General features: G+C 41.6%; 1 protein-coding gene across 13 annotated transcripts in view; it reads left to right on the top strand.

The window, feature by feature from the left end:
- The first annotated feature begins 847 nt into the window (after positions 1 to 847).
- MAP4 (microtubule associated protein 4) overlaps positions 848 to 22,715 on the top strand; it is a 170,785-nt gene continuing 148,917 nt past the window's right edge. For 5 of the 13 annotated variants that reach the window (XM_055803552.1, XM_055803555.1, XM_055803556.1 and 2 more), the window contains exon 1: positions 851 to 1,008. The gene's annotated coding sequence lies outside the window, so the exon portion shown is untranslated. Of the gene's footprint in view, positions 1,009 to 1,334; positions 1,392 to 22,715 lie in introns of those variants that run through there. The other 8 variants (XM_055803551.1, XM_055803558.1, XM_055803554.1 and 5 more) reach the window with 5 other exon arrangements.

Raw genomic sequence — 22,715 nt, 5'->3', positions numbered from 1 at the left:
CCAGGATATCCTCTCCCCTGCCAAATATAGTCCTCTCCTGCCCCACCTCACCCTCCTCAACCCATGGGATGTCTTCATCCCCTGCCAGCCGTCATCCACCCTCAGACTGCTCTGTGTCTATGAACAACCATCTTGGTCTCCAAAGGTGAGATGACAAAGCTTTGCTGCCAGGAACTGAAATGTGCTGCTTGCTGACCATCACTGTGTGTCAGTGCTGTATGCACGGTCATGCTGGGGTTGCTCCCTCTGCCTGGGGAGGGGGTCTGCTCATACCACCCCTCCAAGACTGCACCAACTCCAAAGCAGTGCTGCAAAGACACCCTGCCACCCCTGAGGGTCTCCGCAGTCGAGGTCGGGCTCCATCACTGCCTGACAGTCCCATCTCCCTTCAGCCCCGTGTTTCCTCACCATATCTCCTTGGCCCATTCCCTATCACTTCAAAGTACCCTCGCTGCCATCTCCCCTCACCGTTCCCATCAGCCACCCTCCCCTAGCCACATCCCTTCAGCCCACTTTCTGCTTCCCCTCAGCCACGTCCCCTCGGGCCCCTATGCCCCTCAGCCCAAACTCCCCCGCTCCACATCCCGTCCCTGCTCCCCTCAGGCCTCTCCCCTCACCCCCACCGCCCCACGGCTCCCCTCCTCCGCTGGTCCCCTCAGCCCGCCCCCGCGGCCCCTCTCCCCGTGCCCCACCCAGCGCCATGGCCCCTCCGCGCCGCACCCTACCTCGCTGCCCTGTCACTGCAGCGCCGCCTCAGCCCCGCCCGCCGCCCTCCCGGCCCTGCGCCGCCCGCGCTCGCGGGGATTGGCGGGCGGCGGGCGCGGCGCGGCGCCATTGGCGGAGCGGCCGAGAGCCCGCCCGCGGCGCTAGCAGGGTACTGCGCTCGGCGTGAGGTCAGCGCGGCTCCGTTCCCTCCTTCTCCTCCCCTAGCCGGGCCCGCAGGGGAGAGTGACACTGACCAGGCGGCTCCGTCCCGGCGGCAGCCCCCCGCGCCCCCCTCCGCTTCTGGTAAGGGCCGTCGCGGCGGGCTCCGAGCTGCGGGCGGCGAGAGGGCGTGGGGATACCCCGCTCCGAGTGGGGAGCGGGCGTGGCGCCCTCTGAGGCGGTGTGAGGCGATGGAGGGGCGGCCCGGCCCGGGCGGCGGGGGCTCCGGCCTCGCCCTTGTGGGGGGGCCTGGCGGGGGGCGGCGGCGCTGCCGGGTCTTTTGTGAGGGGCACGGGGCGGGAGGCGCCGGGCCGGGGGGCCAGGCCGCGGCGGCGGCCGCCGGCAGCGCGGGAGGGAGGGAGGGCGGGCCGGGCTGGGCTGTGGGTGACAGAGGGCGGAGGGCGAGGGGGAGGAAGGTCCCGCAGCATCAGGAGAGCATCTGCGCGGCCGGGGTCGTCCCGGAGGAGGTGGGCGCTGCCGGGGGGCGCCTTTGTTGCAAGGGGGGGAAAGGCTGAGGTGGCCCGCGGGCGGGCGGGTGGGCTGCAGCCCTCGCAGCGGTAAGTTCGGCAGGGCTCCATTAGAGCTGCCCCCCTCCGACACATGGGGGGCGCGTTTGGGGGTCGAGGGCAACGCTGCGAATCGGCATTTCTCGTTGGGACCTCTCAAAACTTTGTGTAACGTGTTTTTTTCCCCCGTCCTTCCCCACTATCCTCCTGCTTGGCCAATCTCCTTCCCTGCTTTATAAGGATCGCTGTGGAGTTGCATCAGGGGATATTTGCGCCGCAGCTCGGTAACGCAGAAGGGATAAGTATTTGCAGAGTTGCTGCTTGCTCGCAGCCTGGTGCGCTGGGTGTGGCGCGGTGTGGATGCGGCACTCGAGGCCTGCATGGTAGCGCTGCCCAGTCATCGGCAGATTCAAACATCTATTTATATAGATCAGGCCCGGTTTCAAGATGAGCAAACTTCTTTTGGAAAGAACAGTTGTAGTGATAAGTATTAAACAAATGTTTGCTACAGCATGATGTAAGGTTGCTGATGATAAGTTGAAGCTCTAGACAGTGAAGTTTTTGGTCCTGAAGATGCTGTTCTACTGCCAGAAGCTACCTCTTAAGTGTATCTTGCTGTAGGTAGTATGCTTTGTTGTAAACTCTACCCCTCTTAGAAGGCTGTGTTAAGTGCATGATCTGTGAACATATTAAACCTGAACTTAGATGTTGGGGTTTGGTTTGGGTTTTTTTAGGTTCTTCTTGATAACTCTTGCTTGGTGGCTCCTTTCCTTGTTTCTTTTCCTTCCTTTATGTTCTTATGTTTCCATTCCTGTATGGATTTAACAAAGAAACTAATTTATTTTAGCTTTTTTTAAAAGTTTTCTTTTTCTTTAAAGCTGGAGTCCTATGTTTAATGAACCATATTCTTCCCAGCTTACAATTTCAGCAGAGTATCGGAAAGGCTTCTTGAATAATGTAATAGATGTCTAAGTACTTTCTCAGTATTTCAGCTTGTGGAATAGCAAGCCTTGCTTGGTGCCTCCTTATGCCCCCTTTATGTAGGGCTCTGTGTGTGATGCTGCTGTAGCTTTGTTTTGTGAACTGAAAGGACAGGGGTGTGCTGGTGTTGTACAGCTTATTTCCTCTTTGCCAAGGCTTGATTATTCCACCTGGTAGTGTATGTTTCACTGGTGAGATATATATATATATATGAGGTGCTTTTGCAACTTGATTAACTTTTAGATTTATTTGTCTTTCTCCAAAAAAGGAAGTGAAAAGTATTTTATGTAGCAATACTATTAGGATAAAAGTGATATTGGCTGGATGGACCTGTCTGTGTTAAAATTGCTTTAAGTTTGCGTTTTGTTTTGGTTTTTTTTTTTTTCTTAGGAAAACTGGTAAATTTTCTGATTATCTTTTCAGATGCGTTGTGGAGGGTTCACGTGCTCTTTTAATTTTTTTTTTAAATCTTTTTTGCCCTTCTCACACCAGAAGAGATGAGCTTTTTCAGATATAAAAGGGCCTTATCTGACTTGCTCTTGAAACAGCAGCAATATCATTTATCTTTTGTTTTCTTCGTTAGTGACAAATAATAAGCTTAAAGGCAGAATAGTTGATCTGTTTGTGAATGTGATTGTTGACTCTAAAACTGGAGGACGTGGATATTATTAAATCTGTATTATGTGTCTTTGCAGAGATGACATCAGGGAAATATCAAATAATACAAAGAAGTGTCAGTGGTTTTACGATCACAGCCCTGCAAGTTCAGCCTAGAGCACAGTGTTGCCATGGGTACAGTTTTGTGGGTTACCCCTCGTTCCCCCTGAGTCCTCAGATGATATTAGGAGAGGATTATGTCAGTCTTGTCCTTAAATAAGAAGTGGGAAGCCTGTTGGTAGTACACTTATGCCAGCGGATACTCACTGAAGCTTTAATATCTGACTTCATCATATTGTTTCTTAAAAGCTAATGGCTCTTGTCAGTCAGTTTACAAGTTGCTGGCCGGTGATCCTTGGGCAGGTTCCTAGGAGTGTTGAACACCACAGCTCAGCTCTGGGAACTGCAGAACCTCACCCTTGCAGGATATCTGGAGATCTGTTTTAACAAGTTGCCTAATTTGTCTGTGGGAAACTTTGAAGGTTAGGAGTAGTGTAGTGGTGTGGGTAAATGCATAACTTTAGCCCTTGCCTGCTCCTTTGTATGAGTTGGCTGTGGGCATCATAAGAGAGTGGGGTGAAAAGACCAGGAGGTGAATAATCACATGTCAGGCTCCCATAAGCTGTTGAAACCAACTTGGACTTACTCTGGTACCTCTGTGTGCCCTGCCTTACAGTACTGGTAAGTGTCATTTAAAGATGGCAATACTAATTCTGAAAACTGAAGTTTAGAGTACTCATTCATTTCTCTTCCAGGGACACTAGACAGTTAAATCTAGGTTTTAAATGCCAAAGTATTGCTTAAACTGTTTTTTCCATTATGATGTTAAACACCCCCCACCAACAACAATGTAAGCATAAGACAACCTGACCATCAGAAATCCAATGAAAGTAGAAGCAACTTGGGGGTTTTTTTTGGTTTGGTTTTTTTGAAGGAGCAGCAGATAAGGCTGTGTGGAGGCTGGGACATAACAATTTCTACTCCTAAGCTCATTTTATGAAGTCTGATGAATACTCAGTTTAAACAAATGAGTTACGTATCCTTTCTGGTGTTTGTAAAAGGGCTGACGCAGCCCTAATTTTAGTAAATGGAGCTATAATTATATTTGAGGTCCCAACCTCTGTAGTATTTCAGTGGTTACCTCTTTTTCCCTAGAAATAAATGAATCTGGGCCATTAAATCAGATTTGAATTCTTGCAGAGTTCAGGTCTAGTGTAGACCCATCGCTGTTAGTACTGTTCCTGCTGTTGTGTACTATTCTTAAGCTAACCTCCTGTTCACTAAACTATTGATATCTTCAGCTAATAACTTGGTACTTAAAGTGCGTTTGTCTCGATGTACATAGCGATGATGTGTAGACTTCCAAATTCTGATACAAGTTTGGCATATGACTAAAGGAAACCACTGGTTGGACAGGGTATAAGTCTGTCAAGATGAATTTGAACTACTTGCAATTAAATGAAAGTGGTGGTTACTTAAAAGCCAAATAATGTATAACTGCATGTTGGTTTGGCCCAGAAAAATCCCCAATAATTTATTTTGCTAGTCCAGACATAGATTGGAAGATAAGATTCTGGTCTTTTGCTTTGAGAATGAAGAGTTCAAGACATGTTACTCACCATGTTGTTGCCAGTCTGATTGTAGATGGCAAATTATGTTTTGTATATGTGCTTCTGGAGTTGGGGAGGCAAACTTGAAGCAAATATTACTCTGGAAGACAGATAGTTTTTTCCTGTAGCTTCGAGTTTACACTTCCTGTCCCAACTAAAATAGATCAATCTTTTCCTTAGTCAAATGCCATGTATATGGCTTCCTTGTGTTTTAATAGTGCAATTTTTTTTCTTGAAGGCAGATTAAATTATACTCAGCTGTAGATCAGAGAAATGCAGGTGTCTGTGATTATAGCAGACAGTATGGTGGCAGAACAGCTTGACTTGTGCCTGAGCCATCATTGCTGCCATCATCTGCTACAGAGTTTGTCGCCCAGAAGAATGGGTCGATGTGCTTTGGATCAGGTTCTTGAGGAGGTGGCATAAGCTGGGTTGAACAAAGTACGGCCCATGTGACTAAAGTGTACAGGTAAGCTTGCACAGCACGCAAACCTGTGTTTCCCCTGTGGTGGATTTCTCCAGCCTCCTACAACTCGGAAGCCAATTTCGTGACTTAGTTTCGCACATGCAGATGGATTTCTTGTGGTAAGAAAAGGTCAGTGAAATCGGTTGCCGTAGATGTTACGCTGTTTTTAACTTGATAACAATAAGAATAGGATATTTCTGCCTTACACTAGTGCACTGTTGCTCTTGGGGAGGCTCCTTAATAAAGTTTTATGTTGGAAATTGTTAAAAATTACAGTTATTTTAAATTATTGGGAATTCTAACCCCAGAGGATTATGGATAGACATTAGTGGGATATTTAAGCAGTATTTAAGCTCTAGCACTCAAATGTATCGGGATAGTGCTAAGGGGTGTGTGTGGGGAATATGTTTTCAAGAAATACTGGTCTGGAACTCCTCTGAATAAGTTGTTAAATTATGTCATGCAAGCCCATATTTTATAAATGTTGGTATGCTTGATAACAGAATGTTTGCAGTTGTTGCTCTAGAAAACAAGGGAGACGCTGTGTTAATGGGAAGTGTAAGTCTACTACCTAGATGAAAAATGGATGTATATATATATATATGCTAATATATTCAAACTCTGTAATACACATTCTTCCCTTGAAATACCTGCTGGAAGGTGGGAGGATGTGGGGTTATTTATTCTCTTGCTGTGCATGTGTCCTCCCCTAGAAATAGTGAAGGAAGAGTCTGATTTCTTCTCTGCCTACCCAACCTCCTCACTATTAGAAAATGATATTTCTCGTTGCTCTCTTAATCCTTGCTGGCCTCATGAATTTTCCTGTGAGAGAGTGGCAACTGCTGAATTAATACTTCCCCCAGGGAGTAGCAAGATACTAACTTTGAGATAAAGCTAGCAACGTCCCTGTGATTTGGATAAAACTAGCCAAAAAAAAAAAAAGAGAGAGAAAAAAGTAGTTGTAGTTGCATTATTCAGGCAGGTTTGTGTAATGCAATAGGCCCTGTATTAGCTTTCCTGTGCGAAGGTTAGATTTCTAGTCTCCAGGAGTGGTAATTTTTTGTAAAGAGACTTTAGCGTAGACAAACGCAAGTCTGGAGTCTTTGTACCCTGCCCAAAATGACTGTGTTAGCATGGTGGAAGATTTGATATGTGGGTGGAAAGAAGTTTAAGTATTAGGTATATCCTTGCACGCTGGGTGACGTGACACACATGGTGTAGCTGGAGATTAAAATGGGATGAGCAGTTCACTCGTGCTGTGTTCTGGCTATCAAGCTACTCATGTGTAGCTGCAGGAAGGTTCTAGGAGAAGTATGCAGTTAATCACATCCATTAGCATGATTAAAATCCTGATTAACCTGTGTCACTCACTCCCATTTTCCACCTACACTTTGCCCCTTTTACCTGGAATATTTGCAAGTATGAGCATAAGACAGACTGAGAACAATGCAGGCTCAAGCCCAAGGGATAGTGACTGGGTTTTAAATGTATGAAATAATTCTGGGCTTTATATTGTTGTAACAGGCAAGTTCTTCAGTAAGCCGTGCAGCTGCTGTCTGAACATAAAATCTTAAAACTCAGACCCTCACAGATAGAGGATCCTCAGCAAGATTGTCAGGAATCCAGTTGAGCATGAAGTAGGCTTGTCTTGCTGGTCAGTCAAGTGCTCATGGCTTGCTAGTGTTTCATATCTAGTGCCTACTAATGTTTTAATTTTAACGCCTCCATCCACATTTGATGATGGTCTCTTTGTGTTGGCCGGCATGTTGGATCAGTGCTGTCCTTGCCTCTAATGGCTAGGGCTAAAATGGGCTGGAGAGTGAGTCATACATGGATGTAATTCTATGCAAAGATGGCCAGTTTTAGGATGGAATTAAAGCTGGGAACTGCTACAAGTTAGGCTGGTTGGATTTTTGACAAGAAGTGAGAAAAGCCAAAAAAGGTAATTCTGTAAATTCCTTTGTGCAGAAACTCTCATTTTTTAAAGTTTACTGGTTTGGTAGATACTGTGCATATGAATGCTAGATCTTTTTGAAAAAGCAAGCTTTTCTCTGAGTATTAGGTCATACACTTCCAGCACGTTCCCGCCTGGGAGTGAGTCATTGTTCCTTTTGCAAAATTGCATTAGAGCTACATCATCCTGAAAAGCTGTTTTTCAGCTGAATTTAGGGTGTTGATGCTTGCTTTAAACAAAGTAAAACTATGGGAGGATTTATCAGATGAATTTCAAAGTATGTTTACATAATCTTGAGTTAGGACTGCTGAAGTGCTAGAATTGAGATCAATTCATACTTGTTAGTGAAAACCCTCTGATGCTGGGGGTGCTGCTTCCTGAATGTGCTGGGTTTCATCCCCTACCACCCCACTGGGGTATGTCTAGCTTTTTGCTATAGATACTCCGGCAGTTTGTCCTTCTGGGAGTGTGATACTGAGAGTTTGTTTTCATATTATGTCTTTTTTTTTTTTTTTTTTTCTTAGTAACAAAACTAGCTTGAGGTTCCAGCGGTTTGGTGATCAGGTGGGATTTATAGCACTGTTTTTAGGTGCTGCATCACTTCTAATAAAGTGGAAGTAGAACAAAGTAGTTGGAGAAGGAGATGCCAGGCATAGATAAAACCAGCTTTCTGTTGGGGGAAATGCCATAGAGAAACACAATCAGTGGCATAACTGAATGAGAGCAGTGCAAAGCATTAAGGATTAGGGGTGGAAAATCCAACTCCAAACTGTACATACCTTGAATTTGAAAGGCTTAAACTGCCAGGATGTTCATGGAAATCTGAAAGTTGTGCCTTACTGACAGTTTTCCTTTAATCCCCTCTAGAAAGTACAGTGCATTTTCTAAGCGTCTAGCTATTAGTAGTTTAAATTTGAGTTTCTGTTGTGCTAAGAGGAAGAGGTCTGCTGTTCAGTAAAAGGCTGTTTATCATAGGTTTATCATGGGCCGCCCAGTCTAGTAGGTGCTCTTGATACCAGTGACTAATGATGTCTGCTCAGGAAGTTCTCACGTGCTCTGTTCCCATGTGGGTAAGTATGGCTTGATCTATGCCTTAGTAGTCTTGTGAAATTATTGGTGATGTTAGACTTGAAATGCTGTTAGAAGTATTCAGGAAAACACTATTGCAAACAGCAGCTTACAGAAAACATTTTCAAGTGTAATTGTTAGCACTGCTCATGACAGTTCTAAGTACTTAATTCCTGCCTGTAACCTGATTGCTGTCTACACTAAGGGTCCCTTTCTGTTGGTCTGAAATGATGTTAATGCCAAACACATGAATATTGAATTTGGAACTTTTTGTTCTTGCCGATTGTTATTATTTTCTATCTCATCTTTTCTGGCCCCTTCTTGTTTTTTGTGTTTAACCTTGAGTATTTTACTTCTCTCAGTCTTCTGACCCTGTAAAGGCCACTTATGTACTACAGCTTTATTAAGTGTAGTGCTCTTTTTAAAGATAACTCTATGCTTACCTGTACTGGTCTTAAGGAATCTCAGAACAGTTTTCCTGCTGTCCATAGGTACCTAATTAGTAGTAGTGAAATTTATTGGAAACTTTGGAAGAGCAAAGACAAAAATTCACAAGCCAGCTCCAGCAGAGGCTTCGAATCAGGCTCTGCAGACATGAGAGGCAAAGAATGAGACAGAACTGAGTCACTGTCTCTTCCTTCCTTTTGACTCTTGTGGTAGGAGTGAATAGTTTTCTCTTTTTGGTCTTGAATCAAAGCAATTGGACAAAGGGTTCTAGGTGTTGATAGGTAGATGATTTGGACTTCTTGCTAAGTGGGAGCTGTGGATTTTAAAGGGATTTAGATATGCAGTAGTAACTTAAATATTTTTACATTTGTTGGTTTCCTGACATAGTTATTGATGCACAGCTTCAGAAGTGTTAGTTTGACTATAATATCATACATGCTAATGTTTTCTTTTCTCTCTGAAAAGGCGGAGAGAAACCTCTGGAAAGAAAGGTGGGATGTAATAGGAGACTTTTAAAATGATCTTGAGATTCTGGAGGAAATGTTTGGTCAGTACAGCAATTGGTACTTATGATTTGAGTGTCTGCATTCCTGCTGAGACTTGCAGAACACAGCTCTGAAGTGTAAGTTCTTTCTACCTACACCAGGACAGTTGGACAAAATGATGGGACATCATCACCAGGGTGTCTGCAAAACCAGTAATAATTTTTGAGGTTTAAATTTTGCATTAAATGCTTTTGGGATGACATGCCATAACACTTGTCACCCGGTATACGTATTGGGGGGGTGGGGGGGTAATACTGTGACACCATGATGATGGCAACTCTGTAGGATGCTGTGGGTGGCTCAAGCTATATTTTATGTTACAAATTTGCATTTACATATGAAGCGACAGTGTACGTAATCTGCAGTGTTAATTTTTTCAGGATATCTTTATGCTTAAAGCATATATTATTTTTTCTTAGTCTGTATTTTAACCTATTTAAGCATTTACGACATGAGAGTTAAAGGATATGTCCATCTCATGTTCTGAGGACTGGGTTTTTTTTTTACTGGTGTTTTAGGTAAAATGTACTTTTTCTTTTTCTTTTTTTTTTTTCATTGGGATTTGGACAGAGCATGTAGGGCAATGGGATCAAGTGTCACATTGGGGATTACAAATTTGTCCTGATGTGACCCTCTTAGTAGCTTGCATTGGTGTAATTGGTGAATGACTGACTGGATTTATAGGGATGTATATCTGCATTAGCAGTGGCTTGATGTAACTGTAGCTTATTTGCTTTTAGTTCAAACTATTTTCAGCTTGGGAATTCACTTTTAAAGAGAGATCCTATAATTTTCCTTGAACTAGCATTCTTAGGCTTGTATTTTCCCTTAAAAGTAATGATGGTTTTATTAGGAATAATAGTTTTACATCTGAATTTAGAGTATTGTATGGCATTGTCTGGTTGTTGAAAACCTAATTTGTCCAGTAAGCTGTGTATTTACCTCAGATCTGTGGATGCTAATGGCGTTTAAAAAAATTGATCAACTGTTCTTTTGTTGCATCAGCAGTTGTTGTCTTGTTCTTAAAACTATAATGACTCTAACTCACGGTATTTGATATTGTTTTGATGTGTTGTGTTCCTTTGCTGGCAGCTTCTGTGAGATTTCTCTCTCCTAGAATGAATAAATATGAATTTAAGAGTTGGGGAATGTAAAGAAACCTTTGTAATTTCAAGCTTAGTTTTTTCCAGCTAAGATTTTTAACTTGCCAAATTACTAGTAATTGCTGGTATTGCTAAAAGATTCGCTCTATGGGCACATCCTTCTATACTTGTCTCTAAACATAACTCTTGCAGGCTCCTCTGCATCCAGTAGAGGTTATTGCTGGAGACAGTAACTTCAGTAGGGTTTTTTCATTTTAATCTAGTCTGCAGTTAACGCATGCTTCTTTCTGCTGGCAGGAGCTCCTGGAATCATTTTCAGCTAATGATGAATTAGTAAATGGTTGTGATTCACTACACAAGAAAAGTGGAATTTGTCAACTCACAGCAGATAGCCATGTTGTACATTAAATCTTCGTATATGTTTTACAAAGACCTTTAGTTCTAAAGCGTTGATTTGTTTTTTTCCTTAATTACCATGAGCTGTGTTTGTGCTACAGGTTCTACTCTGCTACCCTGCTACTGCTGCTCTCCTCTCTTTTTTTTTTCTCCGTTCTTTGTGTCCTTATTAGCTAAACTTGCAGATGACCTGTGCTGCTGTTTTCCTCCCTTAAGTGTTTCTCACCTACCAAATCCTGTTTGTAGGCTATCTGAATGTATTGAACGTAGGATGGTTTTCTTTTTGCTTCAAAGACCTTTTAAAACGGCTGTTTGAGGGTTGATTGGAGCACATAATTTAATACAGTGCTCCTAAAAATCCTAACTCTGGCTGGCATCAGCTGATGCTGTGTCTTATTTAAACATACTGCAGACTTGATGTTTTTCCCCTGGGGGATTGACTTCCTGTGATAAAATGAGATTCCCTTTTAAAGTAGAGGTCTACGGTTATATAATGAGAGTAGGAAATGGTCCAAAAGTGACACTAGGAGAATAGGAAAGTTATTTTGGTAACTGGCTGTTAGATAGGACAATAGAAAATATGCTCAGGAGTAACTTGAAATCTCTTTGGAAAGTGAGAGGAATACATTTAAGGAATTAAGTAAGGGAGTGACTAGGTCAGAGCACGGGAAGGGAGGTTATGTTAAGGACAAAGTGGTACAGTGCACTTCAAGGATTCCTCTTAAGATTTAACTCTTTCCAAACGACTTTTAATTGCCTCAATAAGCTGCTGTGTTGTTCTGAACCCTGATATGTGTTCAAGTTTGAATCTCCAAGAGCCATGCTGGCTTTTGCTTTTTTGATTTGAAGACCTGAAGAGAAGTTTTTTTTTTATCATTTTTGTGTGTGGTTTTGTGTTCTCCCTCCACCCCGCCAATAATGCCAGACCAGGGAATTCCTTTCTTCCACCTACACTTTCTGTTTCCCCTTACCGATATGGCAGTCTTGCAGAGAATTATGCAGTAGTCAAAACTGGCTTTTTATGCTATTGGTAGGGCATAGGAAGTTTCTAAAGCAGATCCCCTTTACTCGGTAGGGATTGTTAAGAGGCAGCAATACAAACTTGCAGGGAAGCCAACTGGATTCTGGTAGGGGGCTGCTAAACTTGCTGCGCCTTCGTAGTCTCCTCTTAGACGGAGGAGTTCAAGTATCATCATGTACGCAGCACTGAACACTCTATACTGTGACTGGCTGTTCTTCCAGGTCTGATGTTCATATGGATTGGAAATGGAGTATTGGTTGCAGTTTTTTTGTATATGGCTCTTTTAAAGAAATTTAAGATTTATTAACTTCAGGTATCCACATTTTGTTGTATAATGGGAGAATTGTTCTTGTTCATTGTGTTTTTGATTTGTTTTCTATTATGCTGTTCCCTTGTTTTGTAGCAGTTTGTCTGTCCTTGCCTCAGAGGAGAAATACAGGCAGGAAGGAGGGAATGAGGCTACCATTAATTTAGTTTCCAGTTCTGTTTCTCTTTCCTGCTTCCTCAGCAACCTGTGCTAAAGTGTTGAGCTTTGAAATAGTGCTGACACTTTAAAGTGTCATCTTCAGGAAAATAAGTGGGGGTATCTACTTCTCTTGGGCCACAACTTTGGTCTGATTGCATATATGAAAAAGCAGTGTTTATAGCTCTTGGGGGTACAGTCTGAGGTCAGCATATCTAGATTTTTGGCAGAGCTCAGATATGCTGGTAAGCTCCAGGACATGGGGTACGCTTGAACAGCAGTGTAATTTTGGCACAATTTCATTTTGTCATGTGTAGAAGTGAAAAGGGATATACTGATTTCTGTAGGTGTAATAAGTCCATGTGTGGAATCCAGTTTGAGAATTGCAGTTTTTAAAACCTGAACTTGTAGATGTTGGCCAGCTATTCTGGAATCATCAGCTGAGACTATCCTTCTGTCTGTCTGCTAAAATCCTTTTCTTTGTCAGAAGAAATTGCATGTGCGGAGTGGGAGGAACACACATTGTCTGAGAGAAATGTTCTTGGCGTAGTTGATCAGCTATCTTAACGAAAGCAATAGTCTCTCTCCTGTGCTAATAGGACCTAAATGCCCACTGCTCACCCCAGAACACCCACTTCAGATGGTGTAGCTTGCTAAGCCCAGATTCTCTTGTTTACCTGGGATCCCATGGACAAGTTGCTCTCCCACGGAACAAGGAGATGTGTAGTTACTGGCTGCCTTTTTGCAGGTTTGTTTATGAAAGGATCTTCAACTGCTTTTCATCTGTGATACGCCTGTAGAAACAATGAAAATGCCCAAGATTGATCAAAACTAAACTGGTTTTCTTTTTTCAAGTCTGGGAGATGTTTATTTTCTCTAGTATGTAATTTATCTATAGCCTTATTTTTCAGCAGCCAAATATGCTGACTGCGCCTGTTATGTTTCCCAAATGAAATTATCTGGCAAGCTTCACATCTTCTAAATATCATTTTGAGGTGCTGATGTAATCAAATGGTTGAACGTGAACTGAACAGGAAATTACATAGTGCAAAACCTGCTCTTTAAAATCTGTACAGAATTAAAATGCATTTGTTCTTTTTATATACTTCTAGAGTAGGCATTTGTGGTATCCATTAATTTCACTTTTGTTCATTTTTTAAAATTGAAGCGATATCAATTTATTGAATGCTCAAGGAGGGTGGGGGGAATCCAGACTGAGGGCTTATATATCCCTAACATCTCATTAAAATTTCAGTGGGAGTTGTTTAATTATTAAAATAGAGTTGAAATAACATTGTGCTGATCTTACTTTGCAAATGTGAAGGGGGTAATACGGGTGCATGAAAATAGTTAATCTAAGTTGAAATGCAGTAGAGCATCCTGATTGTACAACTGTAAACCTATGCATTTTTCTAAACAGCTGTATTCTTAGTTAAACTTCACAATTTTATTCCTCAGTTTATAAATTTACACACAGATTTGTAAACGATCCTCTGAAAGATAAAAGTAAAATAGAAGTAGTCTCTTACTGATGTTGAATATCTTGTCTATCACATACAGATCACCTTGAGTAGCATCTTTTTCCATACTGAATTTTTAACCCATACCATTAAAGAAAGGTAACTGTATATAAGTGACTTGGACCTATGTTTTTCCTTAGATTACTTTAACTTTCAAATTAAAGCTTGCTGGATCTAATTATTTATGAAACATAAGATTTGGATTAAGCTGAAAGATGTTACTGGGTTATTAAGGAGGTATAACTACAAAGGGAAGGTGTATATCCACCAGCTGCACTTCTGACTTATTGGTACTGGACTCTTACAAAGTAGTTTTCTTTCAGCAGTCCTGTTAATGCTTTAGATTGAAGTCTAAATGTTTTTGTGGGATTGGGAGTAGAAAAAAATTTCTGGATCAGAGGAATAAATGGAATGTATGGGGAGGGGGGAAATAAAAGCAAATAACTTAACATGAACAGCAGAGGAGTAGAGTGAAGTAAGTCACTGTTTGTTTTGTTTTTTTTTATATCAGCAGGGCAGTATTACTTTCTCCACTTTGATAGCATATGAAAAAAAAATCAAAACATCAAAACTACCACAGAGTCAGGCAAAAGGTTCATCTATGTGCTGTAGCATATTTTCTGTTTTGTGCTTTATTTATGTTCTCATTTTCCATGCTCAGGTGACAGTTAAATGTAGGCTGTCTCCTCTTAACTAGTTGCGCTGGAGCCTTAGGTGTTGATAGCAGCTTTTGCACTGCAGCCTGTGTGTGTGTGAATCGTGTGCAATTCTATGTGGTCAGATGCATAATACGACTTCTTCAGAGTCTCTTCACACTACCAGCGCTGACCTACTGCAACAAAAAATGCCTTTTGTTCCTAGAAGGCAAATAATCTCTATAAACAGGCAGGTGCTGGTGGTGTTGAGGAAATAACACAGCTCAAAAGTCTCAGTATCTCCAAATAAGAAACATTATCTTCGGTTACCACTGTTACCTTTGTCCTATCAGCACAACATACCACACTTGCAGCTTGGAGGTCACGGTAATCGTTCTTATGTCCCTGCTTATCTCTGCTAGGAGTTTTTCTTCTAATCTTTCAAAGTACGGGAGCCAAAAGTTCTAGATGACATGCTTTGTATTATACTTTTCAGAAGCATAATACCAGAAACAGGGGTTGCATACTGAGGGGCCCATTTTCATCTACTAAACAGGGATGTAGGCTGTAGTTTATGGATTTGACTCAAGTCTTATGTTTAAGTCTGGAGATTCTGTGAATTGTTCTCTCTCTTAACTAGTTTTTACTAAATTACTTTTGTTAGTCTACTGATTTTTTTTCTTTTTAGAATATATATTTAAAGAAAGAAAAGTTCAGTGTGTTTGAGATGCTCACCGGATTGATCAGATTAAAGGCAGTCTCTTGCTTTCACGTTTCCTTTGTGTAAATTCTAGGTTAATTGACTCATTCATTCTGTCTCACTAAAGCTGAAAAGCTGCAGAGGTGAATGAACTGCAGGCAGCAGATGCTTGGATGAAAGAAGAAACAAACCAACCACAGGGCAAAACTTTCTGAGGCATCTGTGTTTCCTTCTGAAAAGCAAGTTAAGAATAGACAGCCTGTGCCTCACTAGAGATCTGCAGAATTGATCATTTCACAGAACATAATCAAAGTTTGCTTTAATTCCTAAATACTACATGACTTCAAGTTTTTTGCCTTTGTTCTATGATCTAGCCATTAATAAATGCCACTGTATTTTGATTTGTTTCAGTTGTGTGCTCTACAATGGCAAATCTTAATTCTGCATCCAGTTTTCTTTTGCTTCTTGTGGCCAGGATGAGAATTCTTGCGTGACTGGAATAAAATAATGGGGAAGATCTTGAAGGAGGTTTGAAAAATGGCATACTTAGTTGTAGCAGAGTAAATAGGATGCTCAGGTGCCAGGAGCTGTGGGTTCTGGCTTACATACCTAGGATTACTTCTGTTTTTATGCAGCAAGCCTCTTAAATGAAACACAGGAACAGTTCCTGAAAGAGAAGTCAAAACCGTGAGTGCTTGGTTAGGAGGGGGATGAGCAGACGCAGTCTTGCAGGTCTTCTGGGATGTGCAACTCGTGCATTTGGGCTTATATGTAGAAATTAACCCCCTATGCATGAAGTGCTTGCAGCAAATATTTGGTTGGTAGTGTGCTTCCTAGAAGTGGGATAGATGGGTTTGAATACTTTCAGGCTGAGGAGGAAATAGAACTGGGATCTCCAACATGCAAGGTGTGGAGCCTACTTCACTTAAAATGGTGGTGCTGTAGATGCTTTGATATTCTTTCAGCCTGATGCTGCTCGTGCATGTTTCATGTGCTTGAGTGTGTATGTGGGATCAGCTGTTCTGGAGGCCTATGTGAGGATGCCAGATCTATGGATCTAGATTAATCAGTTGCCAGCACCCTCAGACAGGTACAACATCAGAACTTCAAATGCTGAATGAAGTTTTGTATGGAGGACTTGACTGTCTAGAGCCTGTTGGGCACTGGAGCAGGCTATGTAATCTTTGAACTGATATTTTGAAAGTAAGTGTCTCAACCAACCTCTCTGAGCTGAACATCAGGAGCTCAAGAACAGTATTTGGATTTTATTGGGGGTGTATGTGTATTATGGTCACTACTTTTTTTTTCTTTTTTTTCTTTTTTTTCTTTTTTTCCTTGCTTGTTCTTCAGCAAGCGTTCCTTGCACAACAGAAACTTTCTTCTTACATACTGGTGTGTTCTCTTCCTGCAGCCTGAGGCCAGATCTGGGCAGTTCAGGATATTTTCTTGTCGCTTTTGGAATAAGTGCAAAGTGTAATTGAAGTGGTGTTGTAGAATCTGAAAGTATTTCTTCTTTCAAAGACCAAGGAAAAAAACCTCAAAATAAAAAGCCCTTCCCAAACTCCTCTGATACTTGGCAGAAGTCTTCCCCTTATGATTCTAATAATTTGGCTAAAAAAATATAACAATGTCTTATAAGCATTCTAAATGTAAGAGGGGGAAAAAAAAGGGGGGGGTACTGAATATTTTCTGAATAATAAAGTGAATCTTCCTGTAAAACATCTTTTTTACTAATTAATCATAAAGTGAAGCTAACTTTCTGAAGTACAACAGCATGTAACAAAAAGCTTTTTGGTAAGTTCGTTGTTGGGAATGATCTCATCCTAGTGACCAACTGGTCACTGTGCAATGCTCAAACTATTTGCTGAAACAAAAGTATGCTGCATCGGCTGACCACAGAGAAATCTGTTTGGCCGTGTCAGAGGGAGCCGAGTGTACGTTCAGATGGAGTTGTGGCGCAGCAGCAGGTAGGAGTTGCAGTCTGTAGAGCTTTGCACTTTAGTTCAGATACAAGAGCAAATGTTTGAGGTGGCTTAAACGATGACAGCTTTCTGTGATTTTTGATGTACTTACTTTACTGCCAATCCTATTGATTTTAAGACTATATGAAAGATTTAAATTAACGATGATACAACAGTGATCTCTAGCTGTATAGTTTTAAGTTACTTATTTTGAAGCTTAGTCCAGTGAATCAATACACCTTCTGTATTCAATTCACCCACTTGTATTTGCAGTGAATTTCTGTCTTGCCTGAGTAAGAAACTTCATCTCTTAACTGGGTTAGAGCGTTTATCTAACATTCCCTTTAGATTAGCTTTGTCACAGACTTACACAACAAGAACATTCAATGATTCCTGTAGCTGCTGCGTAGTCATACTCAGGAGTAAACCCTGATATGTTCACTACTAAATATTGGCAGTCGATGTAGTCATGCTGCTATGACTAAAGTCCTGTCCTCTGGCCTTTTGAAATGAAACCGTTGAGAGGAGGACCCTTCGCCCCATCTCCTCTCATGTTGCTGTCTGCATGATCAGAGTTTGGGTATGAGATTATTAGCTTTCACTACTAAATAAAACCCCATTGTTTCCAGAATTTTTACTGAAAGTCATTAGAACTGGTGCATGGTGAAATGCCACATGCTTTCTACCTGTTTCCTTTTTAAAAATTGTAAAATTGTTGCTTTAAAACATGCAGTTAATTGGAAAAACAGAGCAAACCGCAGTGATTCAAGTTCTGCTGCGCTTGTGCAAGTTGACAGTTTTATCTGCCTTTCTTGCTGAGTTAGAATTCAGTAATGTGCCAGAAATAAAGGGAGTTTGATTCATTCTAAGTCAACTTTAAAAACTAGAAGTTGTAGTATTCATTGTTTTTATTCTTTGAGTTTCTCACCCTGATATGATTACTTGTTGTCCTTGGATCCATTGAGAGCTGCATGCTGGTTCCAGTTTAAAACACAGTATTAAAAAGCATAGAGTCTGCTGAAACTCAAATATTTGTGTCAATTAATAAAATGCTGAGAACTGTAAAAAAAATGGAATTGTATATGAGACAATGTATTAAACTTGTCTTCCTTTTAGTTGGAATTTGTCTTAAAAATTATGAAAGAGTTAATTAGTAATTTTTAGAGTCATAACAGCTTCTAAATCTGAACGCAGCAGGAGTGAGTACATTTCCCCTAGATGTTGTTGACTTAGAAATCCCCAAACCCTGGGTGGCATAGGAACAGAGCTGTTTATACAACTTTTTGTTTTGTTAGTAGCTGTCAGGCATGTTGCAGAGGCCAGTTTCACTGTATCCCCACCTCCTAGTTACATTTCATTAGTGGTGAACATGATATATGGGAGCAGAGCCTGTAGGTGTGGGATTGCTGTTCACATACTGGCCTGTCGAAACAGCAGACAGTGAAACAGCTTTGCTGGATCTTGCCAGTGAGCTTAAAATAAATATTAAAAAAACCCCAACAAACAAAACCCAAAATGCAAACAGGTCCAGTTCATAAGTAACTCCTACAAAAGCCAGCCTCGTATGTTTAAGCAGAAGCTGGTGGCCATGCACCTGCACCTCGTGTGGGCAGAGCCAGCAGGTGCATCTCTGTGCCTGTCTAGTCGGCGTGCTGCCGGTGCTGTTCTGAGCTGCTCTATGGCCAGCAGCAGAACTGTGCTCTCTGGGGCTCGGCCAGGAGGGGAGTGAAATTGTGGATGGGCATACAAGCAGCTCTCCCCCCAACCCTTAATGAGTCTGAGCTGAAAAATTTCAAGTTCAGATTAAAAGCAGGATGGTATGATTATTTTTGAATTGGTCTTTGTAGTAACCTACACGTTAAACTGAAAAGGCTTTCTGATTCGTTCAATGAGGTTGAGTTGTCCTGTGGAGCAGCTGGCTAGCTATTTCGGCACAGAGAGCAACAGGGATGTGCAGCTGGGGTCACTGCTCCTAGCTGCAGTGCAACCCTTGGCTGTTCCCAAGGAACTTAGCCTGCATGCTTGAGCTAGACGGGGTTACTGGATTCGAGGCCCCTGTGTGGAGGAGGGAGGGAATTCTGTTAGAAAGTTACATCTTTTGGCCTTGGAGCAGCTCTCAGGATTGTTTCACTGGTCAGCTGGGGCCTTGTTGTGCTGAATAAATGACACATCAAGTATGTATGCGTGTTCTCCTGCCAGTGTGTAGGGTCCTTGCGCATCCCTTGGCTCTGCAGAACTTAATTCCAATAGCTGTGAGAAATGGAAATAGATGGGTTAAGCATACTGCTTGGAAACTAGTTTTATTGGTACATCTGAAGCATTTTCACAAGGGATTTTTCTTTTCGGCCCTAGTACAATATTTATGTTAGTCATGTAGCTTTTGATTTCTGAAGACATTATTCAAAATTTTTAAGGCAGTACATCTGTGCACTGATTTGCTTGATTGAGATGTAAAGTAATGCATGTTGTACTGCTTTTGGTCTTGATGAGGAAACTGCTGCTGTTCTTGCTCAGTCTTCAGAGCAGGTATCGCTTTCCTAGATAAGCACAGAACAAGTATCTGAGAAAACAGCTCCACCAAGCTCCCTTTGTTTAGGATATCATTGTTGTGATAACACAGACAGACTAATGCTGCTCCTCTGCCTTCACCAAAATAATATGGAGTCTGAGGGGAAGGAATGTTGTAAGATGCTGAATCTGTTCCTTTTTTTTCCCCTTTGTTTTTCTTCTTGCGGTTCTTTTCCACCTCACTTTCTATTTTCTGCGATTGAACAGCAATTTGTAAAAATGCAGTAAAATAAAAGGGCATGAGTATCACATCCTCCATACCTCTGGTTTTGCCATGCCCATAACTACTGATAGGTTTTAAAAAATGCAAATTAAAACTAATGTATAACAATGCATTGCAGCGTATTAGGGCAGGGTAGAATGAGCGTCAGATGAATAGTCTTACACCATGGTGCTCTGCTCTGCAGCCATCTTCTGCAGGGTATTATTTAGGAGCCTACCTGTGTCAAATACACCATTACGTATATCGTGTCTCGGATCTTGAAACAATTTGTTGATCTGTTCTGGTTTAACACATCTGTCTGCACCTTGTCGGAACCTGTTGTCATCTGATGTTGGGTGCTAAGACTCCATCCCACTTTTTCACGCTGGATTGAACAAATCTGGTTTTGGAGGCAGTTGTATAATGAGAAACTACTGGTGTTCTTGTGTTCCAGTTATTTTTTTGTTAGCTTTAGAAACCTTAATTACTCTTCTACAGTTGTGAATAAACACCTGAAGGATTTATCAGGTAATTTCAAGGCTACCCACTTTTGTCTTGAACTGCTGAGTGACACTGTTTTTAAAACCATTAAAGGCATAGTTTTGATGGAGAATACGTGAACATGTTCCAACTCAAACCAAATGTTTAATCTATTTGCAAACTGGCGTTGAGTCTTAGTCTAACTGCCTGGTTTTTCAACCCACTTGTGAAAGAGGGAAACTTAACTTTTGCAGATAGCCTTTGGTTTTTTATTTTGTTTGTTTCCAATCCAAGTCCTGAGGACTGCTTCTCTTGGGAAGAAACAACAATTTCTTTTGTACAGGACTTTTTTTTTTTTTTAACATCAATGTGTTAAGACATATGGAAAACCCCAAAAGCTTGGGTAAGACGTTTTTCTTTTGTCTTGGAAGTGTGATGTGTAAGCTAAGAGGCAAATAACTAAATATTAATGATCATAACCCTATCGGGCTACACTGTTCTCACCTATATCTCCCCTTCTTCCCTTTCACCTGTTATGAGTATCACTTTCTGCTTACACCTCACAGAACAAATCCACTTGTGCTTGCTCTGATTTTAGCTGGAAGTCTTAAATGTTGGTGCTGTATGATAATAAAGGGAGAATGTTTGTTGTCTTTTGTTCCCTTGCACCCTCTTAAGGCCCCAGTACTTTCTTCTGAGGGTGACAAGAGGGGTTGGTCTGTGTATTGGAGATCACTCAGAGCAGGCCTGACTTCTCAGCTCTGCCTAACCTGAAGTGCCAGCTCCAACTTGGCCCGGTCAGTTAGGTGTTGCTGCAGAGGAGAGGTGAAATGGTATCTTGAGACTTATCCTGAATTAACCAGAAGAATGTGGGATGTTTCATGGGCGACTTCAAGCTGGGATCTTGATGAGGTCCTGATAAAGCCTATGTGTAATCAGGAGTTCCACCATGTAATAGTTTTGGTATCTCAGGACTCAGATACTGCTTAATTGTTACTGCAAATCTGATCTTTTCCATGTAAAGCTTTGGGCAACAAGTCCTCTGAAAACTTTTGGAATGTAGTTGTATTCTGAATGGTTTTGCTTTTAGTTGATATAACACTTTATATTGTGTCTGTAGTGACACTCAAGGTCATTAACTTTTCTGTTAGAAGATGCCCTCTAGCTTCAAAGCAAATATTTTGATACCAGGTGAAGTATATAGTCTTTGTGCTACTGAATAGCCATGACTCCTAGAAAGGCTTTTTAGCTTGAAGAAGGGGGTGAAAAAAACCCACCCTAACCCAACCAGAAAACCCCCTGCTAGGTTTGTCTACAGGGCTTGTTACAGTTCAGTGGTGTATGTTTTCACATGCTATGGAACTACAGTGAGGATCTGTAATTCTTCACTGTGCAATCCAGACTCTAAAATAGCAAGATTTGAAATACTCAGCTGTAAAATGTAGCAGATCACTTTAGCCCTGAACAGTTTTAACTTTGCATTCAGAAGGGTAATTTGCCTCTGCAGTTGCGCTGTTGCAGAGTAAGGCTTGGTTCCCATCAACTGGTCCTCTCCATTGACAGGACATCAGTGGAGATTCTCTTATGAATGTGCAAGGCAGCAGCTGGTTTAGTAGCAGCTAATTCCAGAAAAGCAAGTAGGGAAGCTCAATGATTTCTAGCACTTAAGTAGCAATGATCATGTGTCTGTGCACTGGGTTTAAATGCTTTTTTTGCCTTCCTCCTTCTGATCCATAGTAATGTTTTGGCACTTGAAAATGCAGAGAGAAGTCTATTGATGATGCAGGGACTCTAAATCTTTGTGCAATGGAAAATAAAGCTTAACTTTTCTGGGTTTTCTTGGTTTTGTTTTTTTAATCTTTGGTGTACTAATTGCATTGCTGTCTGGCACCATTAAAAAAATAAAAAGTTATTCCCTCTGTCTAATAAGAGCTGATGAAGCATCTTCTGTATGCTCTTTGGCTAAATTACAGTCCAAAACTGATATGGAAAATGTAAAAGCAAAATCAAATTCTGTCATTAACTACTAAATTTTGACATGGACTAAACTTAAATGTTGGACACAAGGAGAATTATCATTTCCATCTACCTCTAATACAGGCCCTCTTGCACATGCAGGAAATGCTGTTTTCTTTCTTCCATCTATTTTAAGAAATAGTGTGCATGTGACTTGCCCTTGGGATGCTTTTGTTCACCTGTGACTAATGAGGAGTGTTAGGTGTTTCTAATAAGGCCTTATCTGGCTGTTCTGACAGCAATCCTGCTGTTCGTACCCTTTAGAGCCATTCTGCTCAACTTCGTCTCCAATTTCTGTAATGGAGACACAAGGCACTGGAAACTAACCTGTGAAGCTCATGTGTGCAGAGGTAATAGATACGGGGTGAAGGAAGATAGAATTTCCTGTAAAGCAGCATCTGTGTTCAGGAGCAGATTCCACAAAAAGCAAGCAGGAAAGCACATTGATTTCTAGTACTTAAGTGCTATGTATGTGAGTTGTTGTTTTGTTTA

Source organism: Falco peregrinus, chromosome 5, assembly GCF_023634155.1.
Source record: "Falco peregrinus isolate bFalPer1 chromosome 5, bFalPer1.pri, whole genome shotgun sequence".
Classification (NCBI taxonomy): domain Eukaryota; kingdom Metazoa; phylum Chordata; class Aves; order Falconiformes; family Falconidae; genus Falco; species Falco peregrinus.
The sequence above is the reverse complement of the archived record's forward strand: the minus strand, read 5'-3'. Positions and strand labels throughout refer to the sequence as shown.